This window comes from Cyanistes caeruleus, chromosome 6 (genome assembly GCF_971803275.1).
Source record: "Cyanistes caeruleus chromosome 6, bCyaCae1.hap1.1, whole genome shotgun sequence".
NCBI classification, from domain to species: domain Eukaryota; kingdom Metazoa; phylum Chordata; class Aves; order Passeriformes; family Paridae; genus Cyanistes; species Cyanistes caeruleus.
The window spans coordinates 23,774,201-23,789,548 of record NC_141706.1 but is presented as its reverse complement, the minus strand read 5'-3'; the positions used below and the strand labels follow the sequence as shown (position 1 = coordinate 23,789,548).

The window sequence follows — 15,348 nt, the reverse complement described above, 5'->3', positions numbered from 1 at the left end:
CACACATAACCTGATATGATGGCTGACTTTTGCCTGGAAGCAAAATATCCACCCTAGCATTTACAGTTTTTGAGTAGAGACTATGGTGTTTTGCTTATTTCCTGCTCCACCCTTATGCTTACTGGTTCTTTTCACTCCTTCCATATATGTATTTAAGCGGTTTTGATGAATCTCTGTGGAGTTAACTGGTGTATCTTGTGTTTATTAGGATGTTTTTTCAGCAATTATCTGTAATATTAATAAAGAATTAATGGCTTCTACTTGTGACTGACTGCATTTGTGGTCTACATCATGCCTAGTGTGGCATCATAGCATGGAATTTAGACAAAGCCTTTTCATGAGAGAAATTTGGTCTCTTGTCTGCCTTCGAGTTTGGGCTTGTTGTGGGCAGAGCTGTGGTCACAAATTCCTGGTCCATCCAGCTGTAAGAGTCCATAGATTGTCCATATCTTAAATCTGTGGCTGCAGCAGGTTAAAGGGACACATGAAAAACAACTGTCTCAGCACACACACCATAACCTACTTGATTTATTATAATCTGCGGATGGATCTGATACCCCGATGTATAGCCCTTGACTGGTCACATCTGTGTTGCATTTCAGGGTCTGGGACTGCTGTGGAAACCAGCAGTTCTGCAGTGTGTTTGCATGGAGTAGAAAACAGAACTGCATTTGGTGGGGAGTACACAGCAAGTTGCTCTTCTGCTCGAATATATTCACTCTGTTTTGAATATTTTCAGTTGGCTGCAGATTTGTTGTGAAACAGTATAATGTACTTATTTTCATTATGGCCAGCAAGGAGAGGACTTCTGAGCTTGGTTTTGGGATCAGGGTATCAAATCTTTGTGCCAGGGTTCTGGAAAAGGATTGGTAGCAGGATTGCCATGCAGTCTGTAGTCCTGCTGAATGAAAGGGTGTCAAGTTATGGTAGGTATCTCACATGGAACAGCGGGAAAGATGGTACTTCTGCTCTTCTGTTCTCAGCCTTCTTGAATTGTGTCTCATTCTGACCAAGGAGTCTGTAGAGCTGGATGGACTAACTCCTAAGCCTTGCCCTGTGCAGCCCTGGGTGGCTTGGGAAACAAATGTGTAGCATGGGATAATAGTGGGCAGAACATGAGTTTTGAAGACCATGCTTTATTGTTGCAAATTAGATGAAAGTAGGTTGGTTTGTTTTCTGTGCCTGGGAGGGACAACAGCTTAAATGCTGTCACTGGCTGCCTGGAAGGCAGCTGTGCCCTTCTGGTCCATTGTGGCTGCCTGACTGCAAACTCAGGCAGTACTTAAAATGCAATCCTCCCAGGATTGCCAGCCTTAAGGAGCCAGAGCACCGTTCTACAACAGTGATCTGCAAAATGTCTGGTTGTGCAGTTCATTCTGGCCTGTGTGGTTCCCAAGACAGTTCATTGTCTGTCAGAGCTGTATGTTTTCTCCCTGTTCCAAAAATGTGGTTACAAATACTGAGTTTCTGGCTTATTACTTTGAACATTTTTTTTCTGCCAATTCACAGGGCTTCCTTTTCCACCACCCAAGGGCAAAACACTCATCTTTGTTGTCAGCTCTTCATAGACTACCCCTGCCCTGTGTATCTTGTCCTCAGCACTGAGACATCACCCCCCATCTGCTCTGTCAGCCTTGAGTCTTCATTTGTCATGCAGTTCTGAAAAACCTCCTTCATGTTTTCTTCCGTGTCACATCTGGCAAGAGGAGCTCTACTTAAAGGTCACCAAAACTGACAACTTTTCTCATTCTCAGTCCTCTCATAGCACTCTCCTGTGCCAGCAGCAAGCTGGGAGATGATGAGACAGCTGCTGCATGGGGAGTACCTGCAAAGCTCAAGGGGGAAGCTGCTGAGTGACAGAACTGCCCATGTCCCCGTTTCTTTGCCCATGTCAGTACTCTGTCGCTGCCCAGGGAGGATTGGCGTGTGGAAGGTGGGAGATCACTGCTTGCTGGGGCTGGCCTGGTCCCTGCTGAGCCACTCTGCTCCAGCTCCTCCAGCAGAGGCAAGGCTGCCTCTGTGCAGTGTTCCTCAGCCCTTGAGTAAGGGGTGCCTTCCTAAGGAGCTTTGAGTTGGGGGGTGATGCCATCGTGACAGGCTCCTTCACGGTCTCCCTCAGAGCTGTGTGATTCCCCCCAGGGACCTTAGTAGACAAGTCCTTTAGGACAGGGACAATGTCCCCCTAACTTTGTGCCCACTAGATGCTTAGCAAAATATGCAGGAATGCCCAACAATTCCTTCACTACTTCCAGCGCTGGTCACTATAAGCTTCTTTGAGGTCTGTCCTTCTTTCTTTTCTTGCCATGGAAAAACACAGTGAAATTTCTATTTTCCATAAGAGGGGGGTGCACATTCGCTCATCAGTGAGAGAAATAGTGCTGGCTGTTGTTTCAACACTAAAAGCAACTAAAGTCCCCCCAAAAGAGAATTTTTCTCTGTTCCGCTCCCTTGATAGACAATTTTATGGGCTTTTTGTCTCATTATGTTTTATTTGCCCCAGTTGTTTGTGTATATATAAAGAGACTAAAGTAGAATTATTGAATAAAGTCCCCAGTGTTAAATCTTTGTTTCTCATATATGGCTTGACATGGATTTTTTTATAAAAATCTTTGTTTATAAGACACTGTGTATTGTACCTCCTCCCAACGGTTGCACTCCCCCAGAGGAGCTAGAATCTGCTCCTAATGCTTTTTCCTTAGCTGACTGTAATTCTATTCTAACCTGGGAAATATTTTCTTTTTGTGTGGCCAAATGCTATGCAGCTCTGTTATTGATATATGTGCATCACAACTAAGGGTTTGATTGAGAATCTGCATGGGACTGTGAATCTTTCATTGATTTTTTTCCATAGGTTTTGACTGTGAATCTGTGCTGTTCTGTTTACTTTGCTTGATGAGATAAGGATCATTCTGTTCCTTGGTGAGATATATTCCCAGGAGCCTTCTTTTTTTTTCCCCTTGTGCAGTGATCACTTTATATTTTAGCAGCCTGATGCTAGTAAGTGCTGCAGCATTAGCCGTGCCTTCGAGACAAAGCCACTGCAATACAGCCCTGATGTGCCCATGGGTTTTGCATGTTCCTCTCAGCCAGGGTAGAAATGGGTGACTGTGGCTGCCTTTAATCTACACCAAAGCTCCCCCAATACTGTGTTTGTGAAGGGATGACATGGCACTCTGTACTTTGCTTATTTTGCTTACCTCTTACGATCCTTCCTTTTTAAATCGCTAGTTGCTATAGTGAGTTTTCTCTGTGCTCCTCTTTAGCTTTTGTCCCACTGATATTTTTGCAGCTTCTTTTTGTATATGTTTGGCTTTTCTGTCCCCATTTTTTCCCAGTGGTTTCTGTTCTTGGCTATTTGGATGTCACTTTCTATCTTACTCCGTGGTGTTTTATGGCTTTTTTTCATTTCATGTGGCACTGGACAGGCAGCCAGTTCTCCTCTGTTGGGTGGGTACTTTGGATGTGTATCCAGCTGAACAAAGATCATCAACTCAGTCTTCCCTGACAGCTGTGAGGAAGATTACAGGAGCAGGATTTGTGTCAGGATGGTTCACTGATGTAGTCACAATTCAGGAATTTGGTTAGGTAAGTGTTCATGGGAACAGACTGCAGCCTGGTGAGCCTAAGGAGCCAAGCAACTAGACCAAAGGAAAGATGTACAACCAAGAGCCAGTGAAGTGTGCTTTACAAAAAGATTGCTAAGTCCTTGCTCCTGTCTTGAACACAGGCACTCAGTTTCTGCAGAATCTGAATTTTATCTGTAGTCCACATTAATTTATTGCATTCATGTATTGAGCTGGCTGCGTTCAGTATGTCGATTGAATGGAGAGATGATTTAAAAACATGAAGTGTTCTGGAGAGAGATTAAACTGTTTCCTTGTTCAGTATTTCATATCTCTCTATCAGCCGTGAAAATTGAAACTGCAAATATTAATAAAGTAATTGACACATTTGCTACTCTCATTGTAATGATACAGCCAATCCACAAGCAGTCATATGATGAGTCATATCTTCAGAAGCAGGAGATATGTTTTAAATCATGAAGTTATTTCACAGTATTGGGTTTTGTTTTTAATTAGTCTTCTGCTTTATGAACATTTAGGCTTATTATTACCAGGCTTTCTTCTGCAGTCAGGAGGAGCAGAAACTTAGTTTGGGGTTTTTTTTTGTTTGTTTGTTTGTTTGTTTGTTGTTTTTTTTTTTTTTTTTTTAATGAAAGGACACTTATGCTCAAGAGGGGACCTACAATAATAGTAAAAACTGACATTTCTACAACTTTCTCTGTATTCTTCTAGTTATGATTTAAAGCACTTTAAAGATTAAGCTTTCTGTGACAAGCAGTGAATAATGTTAATTGAAGATTCTTGAAAAACATTTATAGTTGGCACCTCCCCCCCACCCTGTTCTTTCTCTCCCCCTCTTCCACCCCCCTTTTACTAAATTCAGAAGTTGTTATAACAACATCAGCCATCGTTTTCTCAGGGTCGGTGCACCAGGACCACAGTGCTTTGGACAGGAAACCATAGCAGGGTGAATTCCCAAAACTTCCTCAAAGATCTTGCAAATTTTTGCCCTTGTTTAGCTGTTTGTGTGGGAGGATTATTTTCCTAATGTTTTGATGGCTGTGTTAGAGCTGTAGTACTTTACTAGGGCCTAATACTAATAAATCACAATGGTGTTATTAAGAAAATAACAATAGCCAGATTTAAAAGCACTTTGAAGTGTTGTAATTACTTTCAGTACTGAGTGACCAGGTGATAAAATGACAGTTAAAATGAATCACCCCTGAATACAAAATATGGCATGTAAAAAGAAAATAGCCATTTTCTCTTCCCCACCAAAAACCCCACAAAGTGATGATGAGTCATACCAAAACTAAAGCTGCCTTGGGAAAGTTGCTCCTAATAAGTCTTTGGAAGAGTAAGCACCGTGTTCAGAGGTGATTAAAGAGGAAAATAAAATCAAAGATTTTTTTTTTTTTTCTGCTGTGTGTGAATTCATCAATTTCTAGACTCGTAAGCCTGGAAAAGAGGTAAATTAGAGGTCGCAGGAGAGGGCTAGTGAAATCATGAAGGAAGAAGAGAAGATAAATTAGGGAATGAATGTAATGTTCACCTTCTCATAAATAAAGCATTAGAAACTATCCAATGAAATAAGTAGTAGATATTAAGTAAATGAAAATATATTTTCCTGCAACGTGGAACAGAGCTGTGGAACTTACTGCTACATCGTGTTGCTGAGTGTAAAAGCATACACAGACTGGAGATGTTCATGGGCTGTAAAACAGAATAGATCAACCTCAGCCTCTAGCTGAGGAGCCATAAGCTTCTAGTTGTCAGCTGGAACTCTTTAAGGGAGGGAAATGCACATCCTCTTTAAGGATGTACTGAGAGGAAGGTAATGCTACCTTCTCCAAACTTCTGACTCCTACCATCTTTACTTCACGTTCCCGTGGGGCTGGTTTCTTGTGTTTGTGTGTGTATCTGAACAGCTTGGAGTCACAGGAACACATTCCATTTCCCTTGTCTTCATATAAGCCTGCACATTTTTCCTGGAAAGCTTTTCTCCGTAATTGGATTGCATCTGAGTTATTTCAGTGAAACGAGATCTTGGTGCAGATTACATCGTGCAGAAGAATCCACAGCGATGCACTGAGGAAAATCTCCACTAGTTGTCACTCGATCCCCATTTTAAAGCTGACTTAAAGACCAGTTCGAGCTTCTTACTCTAAGAACGATGTCCTGGGCCCCAAATAACAAATATCCTGGGACAAGTTTTGCCAAGTGTCTCTCTAAAATGTGATGATAGGAATAAGTCTCAATCCAAGAGATGGAAGCCTGTGCAGTTGTTCTGTGGGTTTTGATGTTCTAAATAATCATCCTTAATAGGGCATTGCCCATTGTCAGAGCTGGTGAGGGGCATGGTGTGGGATCTGCTGTACACATTCTGCAAGCCAGCTCCTCCCTCTGGAGAGGTGATGATCCCAATGGACACATTCCCTCCAGGAGGAGAAGTTACAGAAGAGTGAAAAGGGTATGATGGTGCCAGGGTTGGCTCGTGATTAATGTTTTCTTGGGTTAGTAGGACTGGAAAGGATTGTGGCAAAAGGGTTCCAGCAGTGATAAACAGGAAGGGGCTCAGTAGAGGTATTTTGCAGCTTTTTCCCAGGATGGATTTCCTTCTCTGGTTTCACATCGAACAAGCACCTGGATTTTTAACTGGAGGAAGGTAAACTTTCACAACTCTGTGTTTTGCCTGTTTGTATTTCTTTGGTATTTGCATTCAAAGCCACCATGAGTTTGAAAACAGTAAATTTCATAAACTTGATAAACATTTTTTTTCTTCTTCTGTCTTTAGCTCCTCCTGCCACAGGTTTAGTTTTGGAGCTCATGTGTTTTATTGTTTGTGTCAAAGTAGTGTTGTGTTGAACAAATTATGTTCTGCACTGGTTGGTGCTTGATGCTGTGAAGTGAGGAAGGAAGAGCTACTGCTTGTCTTGAAGAGTTTGCTGTCTGAGTAAATCACAAGAAAATGCAAACATGACACAATTCAGGCTTTTAATTCTTTATTATATTTGCAAGGTAGTAGACAGTGATGAAGCCTGGGAGCAAGAGCCATTAGGATGTTCTGCACCCTGCTCCCACACGCTCACTCTGTAGATGCCATCATGTGTTCTACCGTGTATACACAGAACAAAGCAGCCTGAGTTGCTGTGGCTGGAAAGGTCTGACATTCTTGTTCCTACAAATCAATTGCTGTTTCCAGTCTCTCAGTGCTTGAGTAGAAACAAAGCTTTTTTAAAAGGGAAGAAAACCCCAGTGACAACAACAGAAAACCAACCAAAAGATCAAAACAATCAACAACAACTAAAAATTCCCGCCTAAGCCCACAGAGAAAATCAAACTAACTCCCTCCCATTTTTCAGGATATAAAGAGATTTCCTTTTTAAAGTAATGAAATGGAAAGAATTTGTTTTTCAAGCTCTTGTTCACTGTAATGGTAAAAGTGTTATCCTTAGTTACTGCTATAAAATTTAATAGAAAGTGTTCTGCAATCCATTCTCCTCTCCTTTTGAAAGGAGTAAAGAAAATCAACTCAAACTGAATTGCTTTCAAGGTGTTTCTTCCAGCTTAGAGAATGTTTCCTGCTCCAGCTACCCATTCCCTTTGAAATAATTATGTTTTGGAAATGCTGTGAGCCCAGGCGACCAGAATGAATGTCAAGGGAGCAAGGGTCTGTTTGAGACCAATGGGCAGGGCATTCATATTCATGCATTTGTATCCCAGGACTTACTGTATTTTATTTTTATACTGAGAAAAGATGGGGATATTTATTTGCATGAAAAGTTAGTATCTTTTTATCTCTATTATATTAGCTGATAATTTGATTGCTTTGTTGAAACTTTTATTACACATCTTTGTCTAATATTTTCTTCATTCTTTAATTTTATAAAAGCCATTTGAAAACCATGGAGATTAAGCAATCCCTTCCCCCACAACTTAGATTTTAAATGTAGGGGAAAATAATCAGAAACTTCTCATTGCTCTTGATTGCCTTTTAATTATTTTATGTTTTAATTAAGTCTCACCATTCCTCATTAAGACTATTGTTAAGGAACTGTTTTAGTAATCCTGCACAAGCAGCATCTGTGAAAGCTTTTCATAGCTGTTGCCTTGGTAAGGAAAATTTTCACTTTTATAAGCATGTAGCACATAATGAATTTTGGTGCCCTGTCACCTGGGAAGCTCTGGTGCAAAAGACAGAACCCCAGATTTATAGAATGCCTTATAGAATGCCTAGGAAACAAGTTCCTGAGGCTGGAGCAGCCTAGCTTGCAAATAATGGTTGTACCAGTAAAGTGACCATTTTCATGGTTTATGCAGCACAGTTGAGAATCTCTATTAGCAAATTTGATGGCATTCTTGATCCAAGCCTCTCTGTAATAAAATTAGAGGTGCCAGCCGGTGACTTCTTAGGTGCTTAGATCATTGTCTCCTGTGGTAGCAAAAAATCTGAGGCAGGGATCAATGCATTGGGATGCACGAGCCAGCTCACACCTGCCTGCCTGCCTGCACGGTGTGAGAGGTGGGAGCTGCTGCCAAGGCCAGAGATGTCAGTACTCCCTGTGACACAGGTGTAATGAGACCTGGTCACTGACTCTTCAACTGGCACACAGAATTTCATCCTACCACTGCTAGACTTAGAGCTCCAGGGAGAAATTCCTGGGTCCCTGCAGCTGAGAGTAAGTCTGAATTGCAGCTGCTTAACTAAATTTAAACTTAAGGATCACTTTGAAGAGAAGTTTGAGGAACAGTAAAGTTTTCTAAACAAGGTCCAAGCTGTGGCAGTGCCTAGATAACTTGGTAGCAAGGTGAAAGAAGCCTGGGAAGTTGCAGTAGCATTGCAAGAGGTTTTACCAACTTGTCTACTATACTAGATGTGCATTTAGTTTGCAGATTTGTCAAATGAAAGTGCATCTTCATCTGCTGTAGTTGAACTCTCAGTAGAATGAGCCTCCATCTCTTTGGTTGACACCTGTAGAGCATCCTGGTTTTTCAAAGGTCGGTGTTAGCCCTATAACTCAGGTAAGTAACTTAGTTCAAGGGATTGCCATGAGTGTGGTATAATTTGGCTGAACACCTTATGGTGATCAGTCTCATGTGGGGTCACTCCTCTCTCTTGCACAGAGAAACAGAGATGATCTTCTGTCTTTGTAAGTGTGTATGCAAAAAAAGCCAAGTAGTGTTGGTGTACATAACACTTTAGGGTTGAAGTTGTATACAGCACTTTCTCAACCCTAGTTGACATTTTGGGTATTCACTGTGAATAAATGAGAGTCTGCCTATCAGTTCATCAGGGAATCTAATAAATGAGGAACCGCTGTAATTAAAATCTTGCTGGTGTGAAATCCTACTGAAATACTTAGCATCTGCCATGCAGCAATCCTTAAATACTTAACAAGCTTTTGACTTTCTTATGAGGAGGTAAACATCACTATCTCCCTTGTTCCAGAGACTGGTATGCAGAAGAGTCAAGTGACTTCTTTTTGCAGTGAACCAAAGCAGAGTTCTTTGATTAGGATTTTAACTTTAATGTTGGAGGTCCCCATACATGCAGTCACAGTTACTACAGCTTGTGGAGCAAGGTCTTATTTGTTGTAGGTGGAATATGAGTTTTAGGAACTTGTCAGTCAAGGAGAGATCAAGTGACTTTTTCTGGAAGAAATGAACAGTCTTACAGTTACGGAAGAGAAGGAGCTCTGGCTGTAAATCTACCTCTTTCTTGCATTGGTTTTTTTTTTTTTGTTTTGGTTTTTTTTTTTTTTTTGTTTTGGATTTTTTTTTTTTTTCCCCCATCAGTGAAAGAGCAGAACTGCTTGGTTATTGAGGAGAGAAATTTTTCCTCAATCAAGAATATAAGAAATTGAAAAATACAGGTTAGAACCTTATGTAGCATGCAGTCTGTATCAACAGGCTGTATGAATGGCTTATTGTAGAAGCAGGATACTTGAAAGCAGAGCAGTAAGAAAGTGTAGCCTGACCAAGATCTGGTTAAAAAAGGAGTTGAATAATTGCTGCACATTGTAAATTATTTCAAGTGGAACATAAAAGACTCCTTCACCTTCATGGAAATGAAACTGCATTTCATATAAGCTCCGGGAGACTGATACCCAGAACCTGCCTTTAAGCTTGGAAGGGGTGACAGGGCGGAAATCTGAGATGAATTTGGGGGTTGTACAGCCCAGATATATATATATATAGTGAATAGACTCTGAGAGACTATAGGAGAATCTTGATGAGACTCAAGAAAGAAGAAAAATTAGGAAAAAACTGAAAGAAATTTAAATTTAATCTTAACAGAAGTCTCTGCTACTTCATTGTATTCTGATAGAATTTTTTTGTGGCCTCCTGCTTACCAAGCTGTATCTGGAAAACCAAATCATGCTTAGAGAAGTCATCTGGAGTTCTGCTGAGATGAGTATATCTCTAATTCTGAGTAAAACATGTATTCAGATAAGCTGACAATACATGTATGGTGTTCCTTATTCTTAGCTCTAGGTTTACAAACCTCCATTGCAACACCATTACAAGATTCATAGAATTGCCATATTTTCAACATGAAGTTGGCTTTTTTTTCTACAAGAAAGCTGATTGTGAAGTCACTGAAATATCACCTATTTCTAAGAGGGCATCTGCCTGTTCCTAATTCTGCAGATGAAATAATTGATCACACACTGCAAGTATTAACTGAACAGGCAGCAAAATAAATACAAGCCAATAAAATTTGCTTATCTTCCAGCTGAACTGTAGCTGTGGAAGGTGGCTGTGATATCCATTTTGGGTAATATAAGAAATAATACTGTATTATATATATATAAAATAATGCAATAAATTTGAAGGGTTAGAGGAGGAATTGATAAGACCCTTCTGTGAAACTTGAGGAAGACTGTAAGCACAACCAATATAGTACATTTGTTATTATTTATAGACTTTTATTTAAAGGTTTCTAGGTGGATGTGTTCCAAGACTTCTGTTGTCCTTAAAGAGTTCAGTCTGGCAGTCAGCAAGTGTGTGGTGATGATTCATCAGGTGTAGTGAGCTTGAATAAATTTTTGACAGATGCAATTAAGCTGTGCGTCTTAGCAACATTTGTCTTAGTTACAGGTCAATGTACTCTCCATTTGTTCAGGGCTTTCTCTTAAGTGACAAATGGTGCAAGACAGCTGTTTTGGAAATAGGACTCATTGAGTGTCAGAGGTGAGAAAACACTTTTTATTGTGTATATTGGAAAGGCTAACACCAGGGTCCACACAGAGGGAGCTTTAGGAAGCACTACCACTTTACACTATGTGGGAGACCTATAAGGAAACCTTTTATTGTGGTGGGGGGAAATAATAAGTAATTCTTTTTCCCTTAGTCCTTGATCTCTGGTAATAGAGAATGAAAGAGGCATTCTTAGAGCGTGTGATCATTTTGTCAGGAATTTATTTCCTCTTTTGCTTTGTCTGTATGCATGCTGCCCACTGGGAGTTGTATAAAGCACATGACTTCATATCTCATGATGGCTTTCAAGTAGTCTTCTGTGCTCTTTTGTAACAGTCCTGCAGTCCAATATAAGTATGCAGAAGATGGCAAGGAACAGAGGAATGCATGTCCTCTTGGAGGCTCTGTCTCAGTAGATATGTTCAGGAGTTAGCAGTTGATGGATTGATTTTAGTAATTTAGTAATTCCTTTTGGAGCCGGTGTAATGAGACCTGGTTCAAACAAAACATGATTTGGTGTTGATAATTAGAATTACTTAAAAGAACTATCATTAAAATGCCAAGCCCGTAGGAACTGTATTCATTGGGAAAGAAAAAATGCCAGATGTTTCAAGTATAGTAGATGTTGAGGAGAGATTAATTAATAATTTGTTTAAGTGTGTATTTTCTATGACTAAAGCTCGCACACTGAGAAAAAATGATTAAATCTGTTTATTAAGGGTTAGTGTAGAAAAGTTGTTGAAAAAGTGGTTAATGAGTTTTCACTACACTGTTAATGAGTCACATAAGCATGGTAATAAGCATAGTGAATTCCAGCTTTTAAGGTGTCATTCACTGATTCCCACTATCTTGTTCAGTAATCTTTAGTTATTTATCTAAAAATATGTATGTATTTATATCTCTGTGTGTGTATATATATATATATAATTTTTCTTTAATTTTATTTTTTATTTTTATTTTTTTTAATGTATATATGAAAACAGAGTAGAGCAGGCTGATAGATCTGGATTTGTAAAACAAAACAGTGCTAAAAGACTGACGATGTGCTGGCCTGCACTATCTGCTGAGGCTGCTTGTCAGTCTTTGTGGCTATAACCTGTGTTTGAACAAGAGCAGTGACAGTGTAGGTGTGGTGTTTTCAGACAGGCACCTTGTGATGACTCTGCCCTGTTTGTCTGCAGGTGTTTACTCAACGTGTACCTGGACAAAGCTGAGATTCTCATTCCTAGTGCAGTCCTTGTTACTCAAAAGCTGATGCAAATAGCCATCTCTGAGATAGACCAATTGCATTTTAACACAAAACTGCACATTAAGATGCTTAACTTCACTGCTTTTGGGGTGTTTTAATTTGAATTTTTCTTCTAGAATGTGAAGCATCCTCATTTCACGGTTGGCAGCTTTGTTTATTTTGTTAAATGTGGCATTTCCTCTTAGAGCTTTCACAGGCTGCTCAGCTCAAGGAACCTGCATGTTCTGCCTTCTGAGCCTTGGATGCTGCTCTTCAGTATTACTTGTCTGTGGTGTTGTCTGTGTGAGTTAATTTATTTTTAGATGAATCAGCTTTAGATTTTGATTTTCTGGAATTTCTCCTTAATTCTGTTTAGAAATTGGCCCACCTTTCTCTTGATCCTTGTTTAAAATCAGTTGATGGAATGAGATGTGGAAATAGCCACGTGGAGGGTAGAGGTTTCTCTGGTATTTGGAAATTTGTTGAGGATACTACTTCATGCTGACTTTGAGCAAAATCTAAAATTGTTGAGACTCCACAAAGGAGAACTCCATAGCCTCACAAGTATGTATAGGGAGATACCTATTTTTTTGTTTCACACTTAAAAACCAAAGAGTCTATTATCTGAAGTGTAAATATAATATCCATTGGGGGGGGGGGAAGGAAAGGATGGGATTTAAAATAAGGGGAAGTAATTTAAAATGAAAAGTTAAGCAAAACCCTTTTTCTTAGGGAATCACTGTGGGGTGGTACAACATGTATCTTTTGTTGTTGTTGTTTGTTTGGGTTTTTTTCTTGGTGTTTTGCTTTGTTTTTGGTTTTTTTTCCCCCTATTGTCAATTTGCTTTGATTTTATGAACAGTAAGATTTTGGTAGAAATGCCTGTACTGAAGAATTGTGAATCTTTTGAAGCAGTATTTTCCTTCTGTTGCATTACTGTGATGCACAGCAGTAGAATTTAGATTAGATCTTCATAGTGGTGACTGGAATTCTCAAAATGGAGAGCATTCCAATAGGGTTAGTGTATTTCAACTCATAGAGCAGCCAATCCTGACCTTATTAATGTCACTGACAAAACCACAGTGAACTTTGCCCAGCTGAGGATTTCATTTGAATGATTTCAGATTTTGCTTTCTCTGTAAAGCTGCAGCTCTTTATTTTTTGGGGCACTTAATGAAGTGACTTTGTCTGTGTTTGTTTGGGCTTTGCTTTAAAAGCTGGTTTCTCACTTCTGTTACGTATCTTTGGTTGACTTTCCCATTCTGTTTTTTCTTCACTACTGAGTCCAAGTGTGTGTAAGCAGGGAGGTGGCAGGAAATGGTTTATAAATGAAAATGAAATGAAAATGAATACCCCACACAAGTCCACCAGTTTCATTCACTTTCACAGCATCATGTCAGAGTTAAGAGTCGGAAGCTTCTCCAAAGGGATCTGTCTCTACTATGGAAGTTTCCAGCCCCACAAGGTATACTTAAAAAAACCAGACCAAAACAAATAACAATAAAACCTCACCAAAAAACCCAACCAAACCACCCAAACCCACAGACTCTGGGTTTTGTTTCTGTATGGTCAAACACCCTGGACCTTTCCAGGAGGAGTCCCTGTTACCCAAATCTAACTATTTCAATATCTTTAGAGTCTAAATGCTGAAAAAAACCATAACTAATAAATCTGTTGTTTCTTATGGCTCATGTTGTATCTAGACTCAAGTAATTTTAACATTGTGGTACCAGTTGAGGCTCTCTGGATGAGAGTAGGCTCTCCACTATCCCAGAGGTTGCTTACAATAAACTACTTCAGTTTGCTTCTTGAGACTTGTTTAGAAAACTTTCTGTAGAAGTAAACTGATAAATGGCATTCAGTGAGTTAAATGCAGTTGCTGGCTTTTATTATCAGAGGCACAGTTATCTAGGAACAGTTGTGGGATGCCTGATTGTAACAGCATCTTCCATAATATACGTGCTTGCTCTCTGCAAATGACTCTTTTCTTCCTGAAAAGTGGCATAACATTTCGTAGCACTTGTGTGATCTTAATGGGAGTACAGAACAAGATGTCTTAGGGCAGTGCTTATAGTTAACCCTAAGATGTTTGGGCAAACACTTAGACTGTATATCTACCCTGTAAACTTTAATTGTACACCTGTGTAATTGTGAGAATTGTGATTCTGCTGTCACTTTGGCTTGAAGGCATTGTCATGCCTGCCATGACATGGCTTGATGGCCTTGTGCTCAGTCAGGATCTCATTGCACTGTGCTCCCTGCAAACATGTAGGGATGCTGAAGGATTTAGCATATTGGTGGGCAAGATGGAAAGGAGCTATTCCTATACTCCTTTCAGAAGCAGGACTGTAAAAATGGTAGGCTTGAGTCAGGTCTAAGGGAAACTTGCAACTGGACCCACCTCCAGGTCTCAGGCTGTGTGTCGCTTGCGCAAACTCCTGCCTGGTTAAAATACACACTTCCCCCATACGTTGTTTCACTAGTTATTTGCTTTTCCATCTTGTTACATAGCTTCTAAAAGTACTCAGCCAGATGGGCTGTTTGCTTTGCTGGATGTTTCACTCTTTTATGTTTAGTTAAGTCAATACATGTCAATTTTTCATCTGTAAAGGAGAGCTAAAACTCTCCTACTTAATACAGTGCTGTAAGGATGAATTAGGAGGTTAGATTCTCTTTTGCTGTGTCAGGAAGAGAGTTAATATAGTTTAGAGAATAGAAAATAAGTATTTCAGATCCAATCTTTCCTTCCTTCCTCTCTTACTGTATTAAATATACTGTGTATGGGAAGTTTTGGCTCACACCTACCCTTTTAGGATGTAAGTAACACATTTTAAATGCATTACCTCTTTTGGATTGCACAGATTAACACCTGCATATTTCAACTTTCTCTGACCTTGTTTCATAAGTGTAAAGATGTTGGTCTTTGGAGGCAACTTATTAATATGACTACTTAATTATTACGAGAGTGTTGGGCATGATGTGTGACTTGAGATCAGGAATCAGGCTGTAGTTCCCAAAGGGAAAAAACACAGTCTTGTGGTTAAGATCAAAGGCTGTAGATCTTGCATTCAGTCCTATCTTTGCACATCCTTCAGTATCCCAAAGTCATTTAAGCGAGGGAGCTTAAATTTCCCTGTCTAGCCTAGGTGTTGTAAGAATAAATTAATTGGCGGAGATGAGTCACTCGAAAATGCTCTGGGACTATGGGTTATTTAAAAGCCTGAATTTATCACTGAGGCCAGACTTTTCTAAAGGGCTCAGCTTGGCTTGTAAGCTCATGCCAGTAGTTGTCTTACCACTGTCATTTAGGATTTGTGTCACAGTTTTGCCTAGAAGCCCACATGGACATCAATAATG

At 39.8% G+C, this 15,348-nt stretch overlaps 1 protein-coding gene across 14 annotated transcripts in view; it reads left to right on the top strand.

Annotated features, from left to right (window-relative positions):
* The window catches only part of TSPAN4 (tetraspanin 4), a 415,828-nt gene that overhangs the window by 83,787 nt on the left and 316,693 nt on the right, over window positions 1–15,348 (top strand). The window lies entirely within an intron of this gene.